Source organism: Triticum urartu, chromosome 7A (genome assembly GCF_056163025.1).
Source record: "Triticum urartu cultivar PI428250 chromosome 7A, HENAU_Tu73, whole genome shotgun sequence".
Lineage (NCBI taxonomy): Eukaryota > Viridiplantae > Streptophyta > Magnoliopsida > Poales > Poaceae > Triticum > Triticum urartu.
The window spans coordinates 517,782,920-517,808,230 of NC_141879.1; positions in this window are offsets into that span (position 1 = coordinate 517,782,920).

Here is a 25,311-nt window from a genome sequence, read left to right on the forward strand (position 1 = left end):
CAGCAACCCATGTAGTTTTGGGGTACTGCTCAGGCTTCCAATATGTATCATCAGCATTGAGTTTCCTCTCAAAAGCAATACCCTCTTTCCTAGGGTTCCTGTTGAGGATCTGTTTTTTAAGCACATCACAAAGAGTCTGATGCCCTTTGAGGCTTTTGTACATGCCTGTCATGTACAATTCCTTCAGCCCTGCATCGTCAGTGATACTAGCAATGTCCTCGGATGAGGAATTAGTGATAGCAGAGGCATGTGAATTTGAAACATTAGCAGCATTTGAACATTCAGGTGAAGAATTAGCAGATTCACGTTCAATGCATTTCAAACATGGAGGAACAAATTCTTCCTGAGATGCGCTGATTTGTTGATCAAGTAATGAATCACGCTCCTTCTGAAGATCTTCATAACTCACTCTTAGCTTCTCAAGGTCTTGCTTTCTTTGAAGAAATTCATAAGAAAGCTTCTCATGATCGGATAAGAGAGTGTTATGTTGATCTTGAAGGGTGTCATACTTAGTATGAAGTCTATGAAGACTTTCAGCCAAAGCTTTTGACTGATCCATTTCTTCACCCAACATATCATCGCTCTTATTTAGCATGTAGTAAACTTTTTCCAAAGCTCTTTGTTGTTTAGTGGCAAGGGAAGCAAGTTTGACATAGCTGGGTCCAAATTCATCACCAGATTCATCATCACTAGACTCGGATAGGTAGCATTCAGTTACCTCAGCATCTTTTGCCATAAGGCATGATGCAGAAGATGATGATTCTGGTTTGAATGTCATCGCTTTGAGAGATTCCTTGAAGTCCTCAAACCAAGGATCATGACAGGTTCGATGACCTTCATAGACCTCAGAGAGACAGACCCAGATGAGCTTCGCATGATCGAGATGCATGATATTCCTGAACTGATTTTGAGACAGACAGGAGCAGATGACATCCCTCGCCGTGAGGTTGAGAAGAGTGTACTTGCGAATGTCATCAGCTTCCGCCATCTTGAACAGATCGGTCAGACCAATCTCAGTGACGGTCCACAGTTCGCTATTCATCGCCATGAGGCATTTCTTCATCATGGCCTTCCACTTGAGATACTCATGACCGTCAAAGATGGGGTATGTCACTTTCCTCATACCTGCGGTCGACATAACTAAAACTCCATGTGGTTAAACCAAAATCACACAGAACAAGGGAGTACCTTGCTCTGATACCAATTGAAAGTGCGTTATATTGACTAGAGGGGGGTGAATAGGCGATTTTTATGAAATTCTTCACTGAGGAATTTGCCGGTGAGGAAATTCCTTAGCGAAGAACTACTAGCAGTGGAATAAGTACTCAACAGTAAACATAACAGAATACAAGCATAGTCATCATGATGAAATGAAGACAGGCACAGAGTACAGAAAGCGTAAGCACAGGATAACACAGGATGAAGACAAACAGACTGAAGAAATTGAACTGAGGAAATTGAGAAAGTCTTCAATCAAAGTCTTCAAACACAGATATGAACAAGCACACAACACAGTTATGAGGAAATGAAAGAGTTGAGCGAATAGAACTAGTAAGCTTGGTGAAGACAATGATTTGGTAGACCAGTTCCAACTGCTATCTCAGTTGTACGTCTGGTTAGAGCGGCTGAGTATTTAAACTCGAGGACACACAGTCCCGGACACCCAGTCCTGAACACGCTGCTCAGGACACCCAGTCCTCACCGTATTCTCCTTGAGCTAAGGTCACACAGACCTCGCCCAATCACTCATGGTAAGTCTTCAGGTGACTTCCGAACCTTCACAAACTTGGTCACTCGGCGATCCACAATTCCTCTTGGATGATCTAGACCATGACGCCTAACCGTCTGGAAGAAGCACAGTCTTCAAAGGTAACAAGCATTGGATCCACGCAGGATCAATCTCTTCAATGATGCTCAATCACTTGGGGTTTGTAGGTGTTTGGGTTTTGGGTTTTTCCTCACTTGATGATTTTCGCTCAAAGTCCTCAGAGGATGGGTTGCTCTCAAATGACAAGTGTCAGTTTCTCTCGGAGCAGCCAACTAGCTAGTGGTTGTAGGGGGCGGCTATTTATAGCCTAGGGAGCAGCCCAACATGATAAGACATAAATGCCCTTCAATGATATGACCGTTAGGTGGATAGATATTTTGGGACAGCTGGCACATAGCACAGCAACGGTCAGAATTTTGAGTAGCAAAATCCTCAGGGCTATCATGTTCTTCACTGTGTAGGCAATCCACACTGGCGAATTCCTAACTCCTCAGTCAGTACAAATTCCTCAGAGACCAGAAGAACTTCGTCTCTGTCACTGAAGAAATTGACTAAACTGTATGAGATTTCCAATGGCTTCACTCGAAGGGATTGGTAGGTGTAGGATTTTGAGTTGAGCATCACATGGAAATTTTTCCTTAGTATTTCCTCGACCCCCTTTATCAGTACGGTGTTTCCTATGACTCAAGAAAGAGAAAATGAAACTACGAAAACAAAAGTCTTCACGCTTCATGTTCCTCGAACGAATACCAAGTCTTTAAGGTCACACCAATTTCTTCACTTTCAAAGTCTTCAGAAAGTCTTCAGTGATCCAAAGTCTTCAGTCGAAGAACTTGATTTTTAGGGGTCGACTTTCTCTGTAAATATCAAACTCCTCATAGACTTATAGACCTGTGTACACTCACAAACGCATTAGTCCATTAACCTATAAGTCTTCAATACACCAAAATCACTAAGGGGCACTAGATGCACTTACAACAAGAACGACAGGATATCTCAAATATGTTGCCCGCTGCTTTGCTCTTGTTAGTACATGTTGTCCTGTATCACTGTACTTGCATACATACCTGGTTCATTATGTGACAGCAGTATGCATGATAGCTTGCTTATCAATTGTTCGCTCCAAATTATCTGATCTGTATGAATGGTTACATTAGTGTAGAATATATCCAATGCCAATGTTTTTTTAGCTCTGCATTGTTCTTGTAAGTACATGTTGTCCTTTATCAGTGTACTTATAATGACAGGTAGTTGTTCATGTACCATCACTCTACAGCTTATTTTCCTTTGCCCTCCATTTTCTACACATCAGATCTATATTTACTCTTACCATAAGGTTGGTACTGAAGAAGTTTAGCTGTTCATTGCTCTTGGCTGTACCTTTTGCATGTATTGCTGCACTTACATTTATAGCTACTTGGTTATGTAGCATCACTCTTCATCTTATCTTAAATATTCTCCATTTTTTCGTATATTATCACATCTATATTTACTCTTAACAAACTGTAGAATAAAGGCAATGCTTTTAAAGAAGATTCTGTGGTAAACTTCTTGAATTGCCCCCCCCCCCATCAGCATGGACAAGGCCTTTATAGAGCCTGTCTTCACCAATAATGTAAGTTTGTCCATCTCAAGCCTTCAAACTTTGTTGTATATATTTGGTTAGGCATGACTGCAACAACTGTTTATTTTTGGTGTTTGCATTAAATTGCTTGTTTAAAGTTTATTATATGTAGTTCATAAACAAAAGTTCGTCCTTTCTCAATTTAAGTTTTCAGTTGTACAACCAAGTTCCTTCTTCATACCATGTAAATTAAACTATACAGAGCAAGTGATCTTCTTTTGCACTGCATGTATGCTTCTGTTCTTCATCTGTAATCCAATGGTGTGGTGAACCTACCCACTACAGCACAATGTCATATTCTGCAATGTCTTAACTATGAAAAATGTCATATCATTTTACTATTATTTAAACAGTCTCTTTATTTGCCAATCTGAAATGGTATAAATTGACAGCACACTAACCATTGATACTTATGAGTTCTTGATCTGTAATCCAGTGGTGTCGTGAAGCTGCCAACTCCTTCATAATGTCATTTCATGCCATGTCTTGACCTGAACAATACCATATTGTGTTAATGCAAATTTAAACTGTGTCACTTTATTCGTCAGTAAGAAATGTGATGAATTGTCAGCACTGATACTTTTATGTGCAAAACCTGTCATCTGTCTGCTTGTTTATCTTTCAGAGTGAGGAAGATATAAGTGTTGAACAAGCACAGTCTCATCATCTTGCTCAGTTGTTTGCGCTGTAGCTCCCCAGCAGGGCTAACCTTTCTTGAACTCTATTGAAGTGATGTCGGTTTTGTATATTATTTTGTCGGCGTGTTTATTTGCATTGGTGGCGATCTTTGATGCCCAGTGTATGTAATCTGCTGTCTGCTTGTGCTTTATTATCATAGTGGCGAACTTTAATGCCCAGTGGATGTAATATGCCGTAATTTCTTTATTGTATAGTATAGGTTTTTCCTTATTCACGATGTCGCAGTTATTTTACTGTATATATATCCTGTCTTCGCAGTAAACCGGCCAAACCATAAAATTACGGTACATAATCGGGTCGTCATGCAATCACGATGTAGGTTGGGCCTAAAACGTGCCGATCAGCTCACGGTCCGGCAGCAGCCCGAAATGAACCCCGGCCATGATTGTGCGAATCAAATCACGGGCTTTCAACAGGCTAAAATTGTCTGGGTCCTTGTTTGGCCCAATCAGATATCGGCTGCGAGCAGGCCGGATGCAAACCGGGCTGTAGTTAGGCCCAACTATATGACGGGCTTTTAACAGGCCGAAATTAATATAGGGCCGAAATGTTAAACGGGCCCTTAACAGGCCAAAACTAATATCATGCCAAATTACTAAGTGGGCGTTTAGCAACTGGGCCCAAAAGCATAGTGTCCAGTTGACGGGCCGAATCTGATATGGGCCATAATTGAGCCCAAAGACTCTTAAAGGGCCGGACCTGAGTTGGGCCGTAATTTGGCCTAGAACGTGGTAGGCTTTTAACAGGACGAATCTCATATGGGCCACTATTAGGCCTGGAGCGTGGCAGGCCATAAATGGACCGGATCAAATATGGGCCGGCATTTGGCCCAAAACATGGCAGCCAGTTAATGGGCCGGCCTACTAGGGTCCTCAAAATCTTGTGGGCCTATAGCTGGGCTGGCCCATTAATGTCGGCGAAATCTCGTGGGCCTTTAGCTGGGCCGGCCCAGGTAAAGGCCCACAAGATTCTTGTGGGTCATTATGACACAAAAAAATCTTGTGGGCCTTTACCTGGGCCGGCCCATTATGGCCCGCAAAATCTTGTGGGCCTTTAGCTAGGCCAGCCCATTATGGTCCGCAAAATTTCGTGGGCCTTTATCTGGGCCAGCCCATTATGGTCCGCAAAATCTTGTGGGCCTCTAGTTGGGCCGGCCCATTTAAACTTGTTGGGCTGTGCCACGTGTCGACGTATCATAGGCGCCTTCTGTCCAGTGAGTGGATGACATCTGTCCCGACGATGAGCCGACACGTGTTTCCTATAGGCAATGATGATTTTACACGTGGAAAATCCCCATTGGTCGGGGCTGTTAACGGGTTATCGGATCCAAAACCCGATCCGATAGCTTAACGGTGTTCCGTTATGGTGGATGCCACGTGTCGGTCACCCTTGACGAAAGCACTTCTGTGACGCGCGATTTATCGTCATGGAAGTGGACACTTCCATGATGATAATTTTGGTAATGTCATGGAACACTTCTACGACAGCACAAGTATGACTATCTTGATTCTGTCATAAATTTGTCATGGATGTACATGCATGACAAAAAAAGTGACCTACTGTGACAAACATGTATCTTCACGGAAGTGTATTTTTTTGTAGTGTGTAGGACGTAGAATCCATCATTAAGAGAATCACTCGGTTGCTGGATGCAGCAGAAGTCGGTCTTATGGCCGAAGGCGGGCCTGCCGTCCCTTCTCTTCTCGTCCTTGACCTCTCCACCCCATGCGTTGTAGTAAAACATAGCACTGTCGAGAACATCCTTGATGTGGGTGTAATCCTTTTTGTTAATGTTCTTCGACGAGTCCAAGTAAAGAGCGTGGGAGTATCGAGGGTAGAGGATGATGAGGACAGCGCGCCCGCCGCTGCGCAAAATAAGTACACCTCAAATTAATTAGCCTCCATCGTGCAAATGAATGATTGAAATCGAAGGAAGGATATCCGCGCGGATGACTTACAGGGGATGATAAGGCATGAGAATTGCCTGCTTATCCTTATTGGCAAGCATGAAATTGACGATGTATTCCCTCGTGTATTCACCGTGCTTTGCGCCAACTCCCAAGAAGCCCTCGTGCATGAAGTACGGGTCAGCGACACAGATATGAGGTATCTACTCAACCCCGATGATGTAGTTCATGTGCAAGGCATAAAGGCGGACAAACATAAAATCCAGCTTCTTCATGTGAAACATGTCGAATATGTAATCAAATCGAAGGAAGAACTTCTCCACGGGGAATGGGTCGACGTACGACAATTGCCGCGGAACGTTAACCACGTAGAGTGGGTATCCTGGATCTTTCGAGGCTATGAGGCCTTTCTCTATCCGCAGCACATCATCATGAAGTCTCCTTAGATCGCCAAATCTGGCCCCTAGCACTGATGTAGGTAGGATTGGTTGACCGGGGATATGCCATTTATCCGCACCAGGGATATCTATACGGTCTTGAACCCGAGGCTGCTGAGGCGGCTAGATCATAGAATCAGCTTTTTTGCCTTTCCTCGGTCTCTTCCTAGACTTCTTTACTACCGGAAGGTCGTCCATAATACGTTCAGCCTCCGGAGATGACAATTCAGGCACCGACTCATGACGCTCAAACCCTAAGTAGGCGCCAGTATTAACACACTGTTGAGTGTCATCGTCATCCTCATCTATGGCGACGTCACCAGCGACTAATGGAGCCTTTTCCTCACCCTTTCCGCTATCACCCAGCACGACAACTAATGCTAATTGGGTAGGTGAGGTGTTGATGTTCATACCTAACTACGTGCTCGTGGGTGTGCTCCCGGCCGCCTCCAGACGAAGCACTCTTTGGCCATAACAGGACCCACCCATTGCAACAATCACCAAGCCGCCGCGGGGTCTCGTCGTCATCCCCCACTAGTACCAGAGGAGCCAAATTCTCGTGGCCCGGTTTGACACTGGCCATGGAAACCTTGAAGACGTTCCGGGGGATCGGCCGGTTATGGAACAATGGTTCCTTCAGCTTCATTATCGTCGCCTTACCCACGTCCACCTTCTGGTCGCCGATGGTGTACAACATGGTGCACGGGGTTTCGTCGGCCTGCAAAGAAAAGTCTGCGAGTGAGACATCCGAAAGGCAATGAAAACTGAAAATTATACATTTATTGAAGGGGGCCGGTGTGATAGATACCGTGAGGGCGTTGAGCTCAGCTAAAGACGAAGCACCGCCGAGCACGTCCGGTGCTGGAGCCGACGCCGGAGCAGATGCGGGAGCCGGTGCGGGAGTAGGTGCAGCTGCAGGTGCTGGTGCAACGCTAGTCGAGCTGCTCCCCAAGAAGTCGGCAAGGGGAAAGTTCGCTGTATTTTTTATGGATTTTGCCTAGTCCAATTGAAAATGGACGGAACCAAGGAAGTAGACATATCTACAACCACCTGTTTTGCGGCAGCTACCGTTGTTGCGACTGTCTGAGATGATTTCTTCTCAACCGCAATCTCAACCTTCTTGTCGATGTTTTCTTCAGTTAACCTCCGTCTTTCCTTTCTCTCCTCCGTGGTCTCATGGTAGTACTTATTCCACGTGGTGCCGTCTCCGACACCGTGCACGCGTCCATACGACGGCCGAGTCTCCATCGGGAGTCGTTTCAATATGTTCAACACCCGGTTGAATGGAGTGTCCCACTTGGGCCTCACCAATGCCTCAGACGGCGAGTCGCTCTTGGCCACAATCCTGTGTTGCTCTCTCTGCAAAAGGCACAAAGATCATTTACAAATATGACTAACATGCAGTCGAATTGATCAAAAACTAAAATTACCAGCAGTCTCATGAACTCCGTCGTGACCGCGTTCGTCTCTAAAACCTTCTTCACTGGGTCCCAACGGTACCGGGCCCTGAGGACGTCACGCTCCTGCGGGACGGTGAACTCGGTCAAGGGGTCTGGGATGCCCATACTCGCGACTTCCGCGTCCTCCTTGGCCCATATGGAGCCTCTTCCCACCGTAACCGTGGCTTTCGAGGTGGTGGCACCCAATGTTCCTCTGTTGAAGCCCCTTTATGTACTTTGACTTTTTTCTCTCAGGCCGCCTTGAATATTTCAAAGTGCTCTGCTGTGATTGTCGGATTATCCTTTACAATCTCGTAGTAGGGTTCCTTTTTGTCGATGATCCTTGCTTTCACCCTTGTTTTCTAGGCGGCCAATGCGTCGCTAAACTTGGTCATGGTGTGTTTGTTTATCTTCTTTATTGCCGGGTACTTATCTGGATCTTTATAATCTTTTTCATTCCGGCCCGGGAACAAGAATATCTGGTGCAACTTCTTTAGGAGGGAGGGCCTCATATTATCTATCTTCTGTAGTTTCTCATCATTGATGGTGGCGGTTGTCCGTACGATGTAGCCTATTTGATTGTCGTAGCACGCGCATGCTTCCTCGGGCACGTATGGCTCAAAATTGTCGTCATCCACCTCCGTGACCACCAGTCTAGTAGTCCTGAGTTTGTAAGGAAGCCATTGCTGAAGGAAATATGCCCTAGAGGCAATAATAAATTTATTATTTATTTCCTTATAATCATGATAAATGTTTATTATTCATGCTAGAATTGTATTAACCGAAAACATAATACATGTGTGAATACATAGACAAACAAAGTGTCACTAGTATGCCTCTACTTGACTAGCTCATTAATCAAAGATGGTTATGTTTCCTAACCATGAGCAATGAGTTGTTATTTGATTAACGGGATCACATCATTAAGAGAATGATATGATTGACATGACCCATTCCATTAGCTTAGCACCCGATCGTTTAGTATGTTGCTATTGCTTTCTTCATGACTTATACATGTTCCTATAACTATGAGATTATGCAACTCCCGTTTACCGGAGGAACACTTTGGGTACTACCAAACGTCACAACGTAACTGGGTGATTATAAAGGAGTACTACAGGTGTCTCCAAAGGTACATGTTGGGTTGGCGTATTTCGAGATTAGGTTTTGTCACTCCGATTGTCGGATAGGTATCTCTGGGCCCTCTCGGTAATGCACATCACATAAGCCTTGCAAGCATTGCAACTAATGAGTTAGTTGCGAGATGATGTATTACAGAACGAGTAAAGAGACTTGCCGGTAACGAGATTGAACTAGGTATTGGATACCGACGATCGAATCTCGGGCAAGTAACATACCGATGACAAAGGGAACAACGTATGTTGTTATGCGGTCTGACCGATAAAGATCTTCATAGAATATGTAGGAGCCAATATGGGCATTCAGGTCCCGCTATTGGTTATTGACCGGAGACATGTCTCGGTCATGTCTACATTGTTCTCGAACCCGTAGGGTCCGCACGCTTAAGGTTACGATGACAGTTATATTATGAGTTTATGCATTTTGATGTACCGAAGGTTGTTCGGAGTCCCGGATGTGATCACGGACATGACGAGGATTCTCGAAATGGTTGAGACGTAAAGATTGATATATTGGAAGCCTACGTTTGGATATCGGAAGTGTTCTGGGTGAAATCGGGATTTTACCGGAGTACCGGGAAGGTTACCGGAACCCCCCGGGAGCTAAATGGGCCATGATGGGCCTTAGTGGAAAAGAGAAGAGGCAGCCCTACATGGGCTGCGCGCCTCCCCCTTCCCCTAGTCCTATTAGGACTAGGAGAGGTGGCCGGCCCCCTCTCTCTCTTTTCCCCCTCCGCGAATCCTATTCCAACTAGGATTGGGGGGGAATCCTACTGCCAGAGGGAGTAGGACTCTCCTGGCGCGCCACACCTTGGCCGGCCAGCCTCCCCCCCTCTAGTCCTTTATATACTGAGGCAGAGGCACCCTAGAACACACAAGTTGATCCACGTGATCTATTCCTTAGCCGTGTGCGGTGCCCCCAGCCACCATATTCCTCGATAATACTGTAGCGGAGTTTAGGCGAAGCCCTGCTGCTGTAGTACATCAAGATCGTTACCACACCGTCATGCTGACGGAACTCTTCCTCGACACTTTGCTGGATCGGAGTCCGGGGATCGTCATCGAGCTGAACGTGTGCTCGAACTCGGAGGTGCCGTAGTTTCAGTGCTTGATCGGTTGGATCGTGAAGACGTACGACTACTTCCTCTACGTTGTGTCAACGCTTCCGCAGTCGGTCTGCGTGGGTACGTAGACAGCACTCTCCCCTCTCGTTGCTATGCATCACCATGATCTTGCGTGTGCGTAGGAAAATTTTGAAATTACTACGAAACCCAACAGTGGCATTCGAGCCTAGGTTATTTATGTTGATGTTATATGCACGAGTAGAACACAAGTGAGTTGTGGGCGATATAAGTCATACTGCCTACCAACATGTCATACTTTGGTTCGGCGGCATTGTTGGACGAGACGACCCGGACCAACATTACGCGTACGCTTACGCGAGACCGATTCCCCCGACGTGCTTTGCACATAGGTGGCTTGCGGGCGACTGTCTCTCCAACTTTAGTTGAACCAAGTATGGCTACGCCCGGTCCTTGCGAAGGTTAAAACGGAGTCTATTTGACAAACTATCATTGTGGTTTTGATGCGTAGGTGAGATTGGTTCTTGCTTAAGCCCGTAGCAGCCACGTAAAACTTGCAACAACAAAGTAGAGGACGTCTAACATGTGTTTTGCAGGGCATGTTGTGATGTGATATGGTCAAGGCATGATGATGAATTTTATTGTATGAGATGATCATGTTTTGTAACCGAGTTATCGGCAACTGGCAGGAGCCATATGGTTGTCGCTTTATTGTATGCAATGCAATCGCGATGTAATGCTTTACTTTATTACTAAACGGTAGTGATAGTCGTGGAAGCATAAGATTGGCGAGACGACAACGATGCTACGATGGAGATCAAGGTGTCGCGCCGGTGACGATGGTGATCACGACGGTGCTTCGGAGATGGAGATCACAAGCACAAGATGATGATGGCCATATCATATCACTTATATTGATTGCATGTGATGTTTATCCTTTTATGCATCTTATCTTGCTTTGATTGACGGTAGCATTATAAGATGATCTCTCACTAAATTATCAAGAAGTGTTCTCCCTGAGTATGCACCGTTGCCAAAGTTCGTCGTGCCCAGACACCACGTGATGATCGGGTGTGATAAGCTCTACGTCCATCTACAACGGGTGCAAGACAGTTTTGCACACGCAGAATACTCAGGTTAAACTTGACGAGCCTAGCATATGCAGATATGGCCTTGGAACACGGAGACCGAAAGGTCGAGCGTGAATCATATAGTAGATATGATCAACATAACGATGTTCACCATTGAAAACTACTCCATCTCACGTGATGATCGGTTATGGTTTAGTTGATTTGGATCACGTGATCACTTAGAAGATTAGAGGGATGTCTATCTAAGTGGGAGTTCTTAAGTAATATGATTAATTGAACTTAAATTTATCATGAACTTAGTCCCTGATTAGTATCTTGCTTGTTTATGTTTGAATGTAGATAGATGGCTCGTGCTGTTGTTCCGTTGAATTTTAATGCGTTCCTTGAGAAAGCAAAGTTGAAAGATGATGGTAGCAATTACACGGACTGGGTCCGTAACTTGAGGATTATCCTCATTGCTGCATAGAAGAATTATGTCCTGGAAGCACCGCTGGGTGCCAGGCCTGCTGCAGGAGCAACGCCGGATGTTATGAACGTCTGGCAGAGCAAAGCTGATGACTACTCGATAGTTCAGTGTGCCATGCTTTACGGCTTAGAATCGGGACTTCAACGACGTTTTGAATGTCATGGAGCATATGAGATGTTTCAGGAGTTGAAGTTAATATTTCAAGCAAATGCCCGGATTGAGAGATATGAAGTCTCCAATAAGTTCTATAGCTGCAAGATGGAGGAGAACAGTTCTGTCAGTGAGCATATACTCAAAATGTCTGGGTATAATAATCACTTGATTCAATTGGGAGTTAATCTTCCAGATGATAGTGTCGTCGACAGAATTCTTCAATCACTGCTACCAAGCTACAAGAGCTTCGTGATGAACTATAATATGCAAGGGATGAACAAGACTATTCCCGAGCTCTTCGCGATGCTGAAAGCTGCGGAGGTAGAAATCAAGAAGGAGCATCAAGTGTTGATGGTCAACAAGACCACTAGTTTCAAGAAAAAGGGCAAAGGGAAGAAGAAGGGGAACTTCAAAAAGAATGGCAAGCAAGTTGCTGCTCAAGAGAAGAAACCCAAACCTGGACCTAAGCCTGAAACTGAGTGCTTCTATTGCAAGCAGACTGGTCACTGGAAGCGGAACTGCCCCAAGTATTTGGCGGATAAGAAGGATGGCAAGGTGAACAAAGGTATATGTGATATACATGTTATTGATGTGTACCTTACTAATGCTCGCAGTAGCACCTGGGTATTTGATACTGGTTCTGTTGCTAATATTTGCAACTCGAAACAGGGACTACGGAATAAGCGGGCACTGGCAAAGGACGAGGTGACGATGCGCGTGGGAAACGGTTCCAAAGTCGATGTGATCGCGGTCGGCACGCTACCTCTACATCTACCTTCGGGATTAATATTAGACCTAAATAATTGTTATTTGGTGCCAGCGTTGAGCATGAACATTATATCTGGATCTTGTTTGATGTGAGACGGTTATTCATTTAAATCAGAGAATAATGGTTGTTCTATTTATATGAGTAATATCTTTTATGGTCATGCACCTTTAAAGAGTGGTCTATTTTTGATGAAACTCGATAGTAGTGATACACATATTCATAATGTTGAAGCCAAAAGATGCAGAGTTGATAATGAAAGTGCAACTTATTTGTGGCACTGCCGTTTAGGTCATATCGGTGTAAAGCGCATGAAGAAACTCCATTCTGATGGACTTTTGGAACCACTTGATTATGAATCACTTGGTACTTGCGAACCGTGCCTCTTGGGCAAGATGACTAAAACACCGTTCTCCGGTACTATGGAGAGAGCAACAGATTTGTTGGAAATCATACATACCGATGTATGTGGTCCGATGAATATTGAGGCTCGTGGTGGATATTGTTATTTTCTCACCTTCACAGATGACTTAAGCAGATATGGATATATCTACTTAATGAAACATAAGTCTGAAACATTTGAAAAGTTCAAAGAATTTCAAAGTGAAGTTGAAAATCGTCGTAACAAGAAAATAAAGTTTCTACGATCTGATCGTGGAGGAGAATATTTGAGTTACGAGTTTGGTGTACATTTGAAAAATTGTGGTATAGTTTCGCAACTCACGCCACCCGGAACACCACAGCGTAATGGTGTGTCCGAACGTCGTAATCGTACTTTACTAGATATGGTGCGATCTATGATGTCTCTTACTGATTTACCACTATCGTTTTGGGGTTATGCTTTAGAGACGGCCGCATTCACGTTAAATAGGGCACCATCAAAATTCGTTGAGACGACGCCTTATGAACTGTGGTTTGGCAAGAAACCAAAGTTGTCGTTTCTTAAAGTTTGGGGCTGCGATGCTTATGTGAAAAAGCTTCAACCTGATAAGCTCAAACCCAAATCGGAGAAATGTGTCTTCATAGGATACCCAAAGGAAACTGTTGGGTACACCTTCTATCACAGATCCGAAGGCAAGACATTCGTTGCTAAGAATGGATCCTTTCTAGAGAAGGAGTTTCTCTCGAAAGAAGTGAGTGGGAGGAAAGTAGAACTTGAAGAGGTAACTGTACCTGCTCCTTTATTGGAAAGTAGTACATCACAGAAAATTGTTTCTGCGACACCTACACCAATAAGTGAGGAAGCTAATGATGATAGTCATGAAACTTCAGATCAAGATACTACTGAACCTCGTAGATCAACCAGAGTAAGATCCGCGCCAGAGTGGTACGGTAATCCTGTTCTGGAAATCATGCTACTAGATCATGATGAACCTACGAACTATGAAGAAGCGATGGTGAGCCCAGATTCCGCAAAGTGGCTTGAAGCCATGAAATCTGAGATGGGATCCATGTATGAGAACAAAGTATGGACTTTGGTTGACTTGCCCGATGATCGGCAAGCAATTGAGAATAAATGGATCTTTAAGAAGAAGACTGACGCTGATGGTAATGTTACTGTCTACAAAGCTCGACTTGTCGCGAAAGGTTTTCGGCAAGTTCAAGGGATTGACTACGATGAGACCTTCTCACCCGTAGCGATGCTTAAGTCCGTCCGAATCATGTTAGCAATTGCCGCATTTTATGATTATGAAATTCGGCAAATGGATGTCAAAACTGCATTCCTGAATGGATTTCTGGAAGAAGAGTTGTATATGATGCAACCAGAAGGTTTTGTCGATCCAAAAGGAGCTAATAAAGTGTGCAAGCTCCAGCGGTCCATTTATGGACTGGTGCAAGCCTCTGGAGTTGGAATAAACGCTTTGATAGTGTGATCAAAGCATTTGGTTTTATACAGACTTTCGGAGAAGCATGTATTTACAAGAAAGTGAGTGGGAGCTCTGTAGCATTTCTGATATTATATGTGGATGACATATTACTAATTGGAAATGATATAGAATTTCTGGATAGCATAAAGGGATACTTGAATAAGAGTTTTTCAATGAAAGACCTCGGAGAAGCTGCTTACATATTAGGCATAAAGATCTATAGAGATAGATCAAAACGCTTAATTGGACTTTCACAAACAACATACCTTGACAAAATTTTGAAGAAGTTCAAAATGGATCAAGCAAAGAAAGGATTCTTGCCTGTGTTACAAGGTGTGAAGTTGAGTAAGACTCAATGCCCGACCACTGCAGAAGATAGAGAGAATATGAAAGATGTTCCCTATGCATCAGCCATAGGATCTATCATGTATGCAATGCTGTGTACCAGACCCGATGTGTGCCTTGCTATAAGTCTAGCAGGGAGGTACCAAAGTAATCCAGGAGTGGATCACTGGACAGCGGTCAAGAACATCCTGAAATACCCGAAAAGGACTAAGGATATGTTTCTCATATATGGAGGTGACAAAGAGCTCATCGTAAAAGGTTACGTTGATGCAAGCTTTGACACTGATCCGGACGATTCTAAATCGCAAACCGGATACGTGTTTACATTAAACGGTGGAGCTGTCAGTTGGTGCAGTTCTAAACAAAGCGTCGTAGCGGGATCTACATGTGAAGCGGAGTACATAGCTGCTTCGGAAGCAGCGAACGAAGGAGTCTGGATGAAGGAGTTCATATCTGATCTAGGTGTCATACCTAGTGCATCGGGTCTAATGAAAATATTTTGTGACAATACTGGTGCAATTGCCTTGGCAAAGGAATCCATATTTCACAAGAGAACCAAGCACATCAAGAGACGCTTCAATTCCATCCGGGATCTAGTCCAGGTGGGAGACATAGAGATTTGCAAGATACATACGGATCTGAATGTTGCAGACCCATTGACTAAGCCTCTTCCACGAGCAAAACATGATCAGCACCAAGGCTCCATGGGTGTTAGAATCATTACGGTGTAATCTAGATTATTGACTCTAGTGCAAGTGGGAGACTGAAGGAAATATGCCCTAGAGGCAATAATAAAGTTATTATTTATTTCCTTATAATCATGATAAATGTTTATTATTCATGCTAGAATTGTATTAACCGGAAACATAATACATGTGTGAATACATAGACAAACAGAGTGTCACTAGTATGCCTCTACTTGACTAGCTCGTTAATCAAAGATGGTTATGTTTCCTAACCATGAGCAATGAGTTGTTATTTGATTAACGGGATCACATCATTAAGAGAATGATCTGATTGACATGACCCATTCCATTAGCTTAGCACCCGATCGTTTAGTATGTTGCTATTGCTTTCTTCATGACTTATACATGTTCCTATAACTATGAGATTATGCAACTCCCGTTTACCGGAGGAACACTTTGGGTACTACCAAACGTCACAACATAACTGGGTGATTATAAAGGAGTACTACAGGTGTCTCCAAAGGTACATGTTGGGTTGGCGTATTTCGAGATTAGGTTTTGTCACTCCGATTGTCGGAGAGGTATCTCTGGGCCCTCTCGGTAATGCACATCACATAAGCCTGGCAAGCATTGCAACTAATGAGTTAGTTGCGAGATGATGTATTACAGAACGAGTAAAGAGACTTGCCGGTAACGAGATTGAACTAGGTATTGGATACCGACGATCGTATCTCGGGCAAGTAACATACCGATGACAAAGGGAACAACGTATGTTGTTATGCGGTCTGACCGATAAAGATCTTCGTAGAATATGTATGAGCCAATATGGGCATCCAGGTCCCGCTATTGGTTATTGACCGGAGACGTGTCTCGGTCATGTCTACATTGTTCTCGAACCCGTAGGGTCCGCACGCTTAAGGTTACGATGACAGATATATTATGAGTTTATGCATTTTGATGTACCGAAGGTTGTTCGGAGTCCCGGATGTGATCACGGACATGACGAGGAGTCTCGAAATGGTCGAGACGTAAATATTGATATATTGGAAGCCTATGTTTGGATATCGGAAGTGTTCCGGGCGAAATCGGGATTTTACCGGAGTACTGGGAAGGTTACCGGAAACCCCCCCCCCCCCCGGGAACCATATGGGCCTTCATGGGCCTTAGTGGAAAGGAGAAAGGGGCAGCCCAAGGTGGCTGCGCGCCTCCCCCCTTCCCCTAGTCCTATTAGGACTAGGAGAGGTGGCCGGCCCCCCTCTCTCTCTTTCCCCCCTCAAGGAATCCTATTCCAACTAGGATTGGGGGGGGGGGGGGAATCCTACTCCCAGAGGGAGTAGGACTCTCCTGGCGCGCCTCCTATGGCCGGCCAGCCTCCCCCCCTCTAGTCCTTTATATACTGAGGCAGAGGCACCCCAGAAACACACAAGTTGATCCACGTGATCTATTCCTTAGCCGTGTGCGGTGCCCCCAGCCACCGTATTCCTCGATAATACTGTAGCGGAGTTTAGGCGAAGCCCTGCTGCTGTAGTGCATCAAGATCGTCACCACGCCGTCGTGCTGACGGAACTCTTCCCCGACACTTTGCTGGATCGGAGTCCGGGGATCGTCATCGAGCTGAACGTGTGCTCGAACTCGGAGGCGCCGTAGTTTCGGTGCTTGATCGGTTGGATCGTGAAGACGTACGACTACTTCCTCTATGTTGTGTCATCGCTTCCGCAGTCGGTCTGCGTGGGTACGTAGACAACACTCTCCCCTCTCGTTTCTATGCATCACCATGATCTTGCGTGTGCGTAGGAAATTTTTTGAAATTACTACGAAACCCAACAGTTGCCTCTTTGCTTTCGATTCTACACCAGCTCCGCTCCCCGAGGCAGCGCCGGCCTCAGTCTCAGCACAGGTCTCGATGCCGGTCTGAATCTCAACACCGATCTCAGTCTCAACACCCGCCTCAGTCTCAGCACCGGTCTGCGTGTCAGTCTCAGTCCCCCGACGCGACCGGTGGGCCCAGCAACAACATCGGTTGATCGTCGGCAAGGCTCAAAAATTCGTCTGCCGCCAGGTAGACGTCATCACAATCACCAGAACCTTGTCCTTCATTGTTGCTAGCCATGTTTCCTACGATTAAATATAGTCAATTAATTCTAGACCTAATAAAATGAATAATGACATAAAAAGGCATATGTTTTGCAGGAACGTTGACTCCTTACCGGTGCGGCAAATCCCGGGCACTTGATACGTCCTAGTTTGTAGCACAAGTCATGCCGAAATTCATGGAAAATTTCGGCATGACCTTTGCTAAAAAGTGAACAAATCGAGAACCTGAAATTTGCTGGAACGGAAATGAATCAGCATTCCGGCAAAACATAGGCCACTCAACTTCATTCCCTGGAAACAGTGTTCAAATATCCATCTTCGACACGCAACACATGTCCAAATATACACGAGCAACCACATGTCCAAATATACATGTCCAAATTTCACAAGGTAATTCAAAAACAAAGTGTAGAAGAAAATTCATTTAACTACTAATAGAACAAAATTCAGTTAACTTTAGTGCTCTATAATGATGAAAGGAAAAAAATCAGTTAACTACTAATTTTATTCATTTAGGTTATTCATTTAACTTCACCTAATTAACCTACTGTACCACTACTACTAGCAGCACTACTAACCTAATTAACCTAGCAAAACTCTACTGACCTAACTAAAAAACATCTAATTAACATCTACTAGTACCACTACTGCCCTAACCTAATTAACATCTACTAGTATCACTATATACTACAAGCAGCATCTACCCTAATTAAACCCCACTGCCCTAAATAACTTTTGCTGTAAACCAAATTTTTTGCTCTAAAATAATTTTTGCTCTAACATCTACTACTTAACATCTTTTGTTCTAAACAATTTTTTTGCTATAAACTAACTTTTGCTCTAAAATGCAGAGAGAGAGGAGTGGGGAAGGGGTGGGGGACTTACAGAGAGGGGAGAGACGGTGGCGGGGAGGTGCTCGGCGACGGAGGCAGGTGTCGGTGTCAAAACCGGCGGATCTCGGGTAGGGGGTCCCGAACTGTGCATCTAGGATCGATGGTAACAGGAGACGGGGGACACAATGTTTAACCAGGTTCGGGCCCTCTCTATGGAGTTAATACCCTACTTCCTGCTTGATTGATCTTGATGAATATGAGTATTACAAGAGTTGATCTACCACGAAATCGTAATGGCTAAACCCTAGAAGTCTAGCCTATATGGGTATGGTAATGAGTATATGTGTTGTCCTTTCTGAACTATCCCCTTTGGTTTATATAGACACCGAGGGGATCTAGGGTTTACATGGAGTCGGTTACATAAGAAGGAATCTTCGGTCACCAAGCTTGCCTTCCACGCCAAGTAGAGTCCAATCCGGACATGGTGCAGTCTTTCGGCCTTCATGTCTTCATAGCCCATCAGTCCGGCCCATGGATAACAGGCCGGACGCCCGAGGACCCCTTAGTCTAGGACTCCCTTAGTAGCCCCCGAACCAGTCTTCAATAGCGAGGTGCTCGGCACACATATTGTCTTTGGCATTGCAAGGTGGGTTCCCCCTTCAATGATCTCCAAGTAATGTATTCGGCCATTGATCCAATGTCGCCTCCTTTGCTTCTGCGCGTTGAATAATCTTTGTCCTCCACGTGTCGAGTGAATGTGGAAAGTCAGGGTATTTTTGCGAATAACACCCCATCCATGCGAGGAAGAGCACCTATTTAAAGAGATTGGATCCCAGATCCATGCAGCGCTACGCAGAAGAAATCCCCAGAGACTGCTTAGGAGAAACTATTCCAGCATGGCTAGTGTTCCCAGCTCCTCCGCTTGTCCCAGCCCAGAGAAAGGCGAGTAGGAGACGTGTTCCATGTCTCATAGCTGATTGACGAAGTTGCAAACGCAAGGATTCCCTCCCCATGCAGATCTAGTCCCTGTTCGAACGGGGCTAGCTTTCTTCAATAAGGGGACTCAAGCAGAGGACTTCCCTAATCCGTCCGGGGGAGAGCGAGTGTGTTTTGTCCCCTACCTGCTAAGAGGCGTTGGATTTCCAATCCATTCGTTCCTCTGAGGGCTTCTGGAATACTACGGCCTCCAGGTGCACAACTTCACTCCGGCCTCTATTCTGCACATTGCGGGTTACGTCGCTTTATGCAAACTTTTCTTGGGCATCGAGGCTCATTTCGAGTTGTGGAGGAAGTTGTTCTGCCTCGTCCCATGCAATCACGAAGGGTCAATATTTGAAGTAGGCGGAGCCAAAGTATGGCGCCTCGCCGATACCGGATATCCATCCGGCATACCAAGGAAGGCACCCGATGAATGGCCCTTCGAATGGTTTTATATAGAGGACGTTGCGCTTCCCGACCCGATTCGAAAGGGTCTTCCTGAATTTGCACGCATCCCGCTGAAGAAACGCCATAGTTGGCGTCCCCGGAGTCTTAAAGAGGAAGATGGCGCAGAGGTTCGTCAGCTGATGAGCAGGATAAAAGAGCTCACCCAGTCCAGACTCACAGTAATCGAGGTTATGGCGATTTCCATAGTGTGAGGGGATCAGTCGCTCCAATACAGAGGGCTTCCAATGTGGCACTACCATGGGGAGGACGACGCCTCTTGTTGCGGCGGGAAAGGTCCGAATACCCCTGCCGCTTTGGCTAAGATATTAGCCAAACTATAGGGGAGGAAAAGGAATTTATCCGCATCAAATTTAGAGACGGGTACTGTCGGTGTCAAAACCGGCGGATCTCGGGTAGGGGGTCCCGAACTGTGCGTCTAAGGCGGATGGTAACAGGAGGCGGGGGACACGATGTTTACCCAGGTTCGGGCCCTCTCGATGGAGGTAATACCCTACTTCCTGCTTGATTGATCTTGATGATATGAGTATTACAAGAGTTGATCTACCACGAGATCGTAGAGGCTAAACCCTAGAAGCTAGCCTATGGTATGATTGTTGTCCTACGGACTAAAACCCTCCAGTTTATATAGACACCAGAGGGGGCTAGGGTTACACAGAGTCGGTTACAAGGAAGGAGATCTACATATCCATATTGCCAACCTTGCCTTCCACGCCAAGGAGAGTCCCATCCGGACACGGGACGAAGTCTTCAATCTTGTATCTTCATAGTCGAATAGTCCGGCCAAAGGATATAGTCCGGCTGTCCGGAGACCCCCTAATCCAAGACTCCCTAAGTAGCCCCTGAACCAGGCTTCAATGATGATGAGTCCAGCGCGCAGTTTTGTCTTTGGCATTGCAAGGCGGGTTCTTCCTCCGAATACTCCATAGCAGATTTTGAACACAAGGATAGTGTCCGGCTCTGCAAAACAAGTTCCACATACCACCGTAGAGAGAATAATATTTCCACAAATCTAATCTGCTAACACGTTTGACAGCATGACATCATACCACGGCCCGGTCATTATTCGAACCGTTTTTCTCAACCAGCTACTGCACATATCACGAGGTGGTTTCCTTGGCACGTCTTGTCGAAGCAGAGATCGTGTCCCCTTATCATGGGATTCTCATCAATACGGATGTGGGTAAACCAACCGCGCCATCAATTATGGTGCTTGGGGAATGAGAGGTTTTACCGGGTGAGTGGGGAGGCACATCGCCTCTTCCGCCCTTATAAAGGGACAAGGATTCACTCTTTTCACCCACGCCTTCTTCCCGATTCATTCCCTTCTGCTCAGGCTCTAGCGCCCAAGCGTTCACCTTCTCTGCCCACAAAAGGTCTTCCAAAGATGTCCGGATCCAGAGCAAGAGGCAAAAGGATGGCCTCTACCATCCGAGAGAAGGATATCAAAAAGCTTCGGGAGGCCGGGTATCTGGCCAAGAAAATCAGCCACCGTCTCCCGACGGCGGGACAGATCGTCCCCACTCCGGAACCCCACGAGAGGGTTGTATTCCTCCCTCACTTTGTCCGCGGGCTAGGGTTTCCCCTCCACCCGTTCGTTTGTGGCATCATGTATTATTGTGGGATCGATCTTCACGATCTGTCCCCTAATTCCTTCCTCAACATCTCGACATTCATTGTCGTGTGCGGGGCTTTTCTCCGCATTTCGCCGCACCTCGGTTTATGGCTGAAGGTTTTTAATGTGAAGCCCAAGGTGGTGGGCGGAGAGCACGCCGAGTGTGGGGGCGCTATGGTGAGCAAGATGCCCAACGTCATATGGCCAATGGGAATCTTTAATGCTTCTGTCAAGGAGTGGCAACAGCAGTGGTTTTACATCACTGAGCCGTGCGGCAAGGAATGGGCCGCCTCTCCCGAGTTTTGATCTAGTGCCCCTCTACGGCTTACATCATGGGTTAAGAAAGGCCTGGGCTAGTCCTCATCCGATGAACTGTCGGTGCTCCGGACGCGCGTTAAAGATATGGGAGATAAGAACATTGAATTTGTCAACGTAGTCCAGGTGATGTTAGTCTGTCGGGTACTGCCTTGTCAACACCGGACTTGCAATCTATGGGAATTCGATCCGGCCAGGCACCAAACCTTGTGGGGGTTCTTCGTCTCCTCGCACAAGGACATTTGGAAGGTGCTTTTCAAGTCCAGCAAATCATGGCCGGACTCCACCGAGGACCGCGGGTACCAACTGTCCCGCCCTGCAAGTTCGGTGAGTTTATCCAACTTTTCTATCCGCATGACCCAAAAGAAGCACTTAACGCGTGTTATTCAACTCTCCCAGGGCTAGATGAAGAAGGCGGAGCGGATCCATTGTTCGGCCCCGCTGCCCGAAGACCCGGCCATCCCACTTCTGACGAAGATGCTGGTCACGGCGCCTTACAAGGTGCCGAAAAAGACAGCCGAGAAGGAGGCCGAAAAGACCCGGGGCGGCCTTCGTCGCCGCGGCACTTCGGACACAATATCCGAAGGTTCTGGTGCCCATTCTGCCTCCGAAGAGGACGAAGAGGAGGAGGAAGATGAATCCCCTGCGGGGGGAAGAAGGAAGAGGACGGCCTCCGCACCCTTGGAGGCCGAACTGCCCAAAAGGGGAAAGGCTCCTCTTCTGGAGGAGTCCACTGCCGCCGCCGACAGCGGCCCGGCATGGGATCCCACGTCCCAGCCCTTGGTGAACTCGTAAGTATATAAAATCCGAGTACGTTTAAGCGTCCGGACTCATCGTGGCTTGGTATTTTAACCTGAGCATATATTTTTTTGTAGTCCGGCGAGGTCCCGTACCAAACAATCCTCATCAGAGGACCTGTTGAGCTCAAATGCTATGGAGAGCGGGACGCGCCCAAAGGCCCCTTCCTCCAAACAGGTGCATAACACCGAGGCTTCGTCCCAGAAGGACTCCGGCCAAGGATGAAAGGAAGAAACCGTGAAGGCGGCGCCTGGAGGTCAAACCGCAGGGGACAGACACGTGGGTGAAAAGATTCCCATGGGGTCTGACAGCGGGGGTGATCTTGAGTTCGGCTCCCCATCGGATGTGATTCCAGAGACCTATACGGCTCCAGAATCAAGAAGGCAGCCTCCTTCGGCTGGAGGGGGCGTGCCTATTCCACCGGCGACCTCTGTCCATCCAGAAGTGTCAGATGCTTTGTTGGTGGCGTTGTAAGACGCCTCCATCGTTGATGAACACCGTGCCCTTATGGGTGCGGTGATTGAGAAGATTCAGTCAACTGAGAGTGGACTGAACGAAGCCTGCATTAGCCTTATAAGAGGCTTTGAGGTATGTTTTATGAGTTGTCGAAGAGTGTCATAGTATAGATAGTAGCCCATGATACACTGTTCGGTGAAAGAAAGAACCGAACAGGGGATCGAATTGATGATCGCAAGAAGACTCATTGAATGACATTGATTTCTCTTCTGTTTCAAGCAGGTACCTGTAGCGGCTGCTGCCTCTCGTACTGCAGAGATCTCCGGACTGAATCAAAGTCTGGAGCGGGCCATAGAAGAACTTGGCCAATTGAAAATGCAGTTGAGGGATAAACAAGGTATGCACAAGCGTTGCATGCATTTATTGTGAAATAAATGTCCAGTCTGAAATAAACCGCATAATTTGTGCTAGGGGTTATGACCGAAGTCGAGGCCCTCAAAAGGGATGTTGCCGAGGCCGAGAAAAAGGCAGCCACAGAGCGGACTCTTCGTGAGCAACACGAGGCCAGAGTTATTAAAGCTGAGCAGGAGCTGCAAGAGACCGTAAGTAAATGTGAGACCTTGGAGAAGAGTTTAACAGAGAAAGAGTCCGAACTCACCAAGGCGCGTCAAGCCACGAGCGATGCCTGGGGGGAAACCCAAAGTGCCCTGCAGGGGACCCGAGAGGCGAGAAAGATCGCGGCGGGTAAGGCTTTTCCCATGTAAAGCAAGTATTTGAAGGGAAAACTATGTTTCTGATTTTGAATCTGGATTTCTCGGGTGTATTTGCTGAGCTACCTTGCAGCATATCAAATGCCTCCCAATTCTACCGAGCCGAAGAAAGGAACATCGCAGATAAGCTCTTCTGGTCACAGTATTTGGCGCCGAATTATCCGGTGCCTTTTGCTGATCAACTGAAATAGCTGATCGAACTGCATAAGGCGGCGGAACTAGCCATGAAAGATATGGTTATCCGGCTATGGCCTGCCGAGTCGATTCCAAGAAGCTACTTCGGGCTCGTGAGGCGGCTTGTAAGCGCTTGCCCTCGACTTGACGTCATCAAGCGGTCGGTCTGTATAGAAGGAGCGTGAATGGCCTTCGCCCGCGCAAAGGTGCACTGGGGGAAGATGGATGCCGAAAAGCTGATGACCGGAGGACCGCCAAAGGGGAAGGAGCACTGCAAGCCTGAATTATATTATGAGAGTGTCCTGAAAGGATCCTACCTTGCAACGGAGCTATGCACCAAGGACATTATATTTCCATGAATGCCAATCATGTTGTTCTTTGTAATGTTTGAACAAGGTCATTTATTTGTCGCTTGTTATATAAAAGTTTACCCTCCTGTGTGGCCGTTTTTATATTAAACCTGAGAGTTGGCCAGTCGTCGGCTTCTGCCCCCGTAATAAGTACGGGGGTGTTCGGGGTAAACCTGAGCACTCTTTATCCTAGTTTTGGGTCCTTCGAAGGAGGTGCTCAGCAACAACAAACCAGGCAATCGGACTATAGGGCTTTATCACTCTCACTTAGCCATAGGAGCTTTAGTATGGTCGGCGCAGCCCCTTGTGTTCGAAAGACTGTACTAGGGGCTCTATAAGCACCTGATCGGAGAAAAAACCGATCCATCGCACGCTGCATTGGTTATGGCATTATGCGGGAGAAATCCTTAAAGATTTTGTAACCGCTCGAACAGCTGACCAGCTCTCGCCGTATCATGACAGTCAGTTTTCGGGTTTCTCTACTGAGGTGCTCATCCGGAAGAACCGGGACACAATCGCAGTAGTTCTCCCAGTGCTACCTTAGCCGATATAGCGGAACGTAAGGTACCAAAACATGGGAGCCGGGCAAACCAAACTATTGACCCAAGACATGATTTGGAGCTGATGCATATAATGCTATAGGTTCGGGATGCCGAACTTCCATGAAGGTGTTCGGACTTTTATTGCCGTGTTACGGGAAAAACGAAGCCCCTGGCATATTTAAGGCATATCGCTGTGTATGGATGCCACTTGACAAAATGATTTTGATATGAAATAATCAGCAGGTAAACGTCATATAAATCCACATGTTGTATTTGAATAATACGTCTATGCGTATGGGTACAAGTAATGTGATAAAAAGGGGTTGTGATAGCCGAACCTGTTGTGACCAGGGGGAAGAGGCTGAGTGCGGATCCGTAATATAACCGGACGGTCACTGCGGGGAATGTCTAAGGATTGCCTAACGCGTTCAAGCTGCCTCCGTGTAGTTCG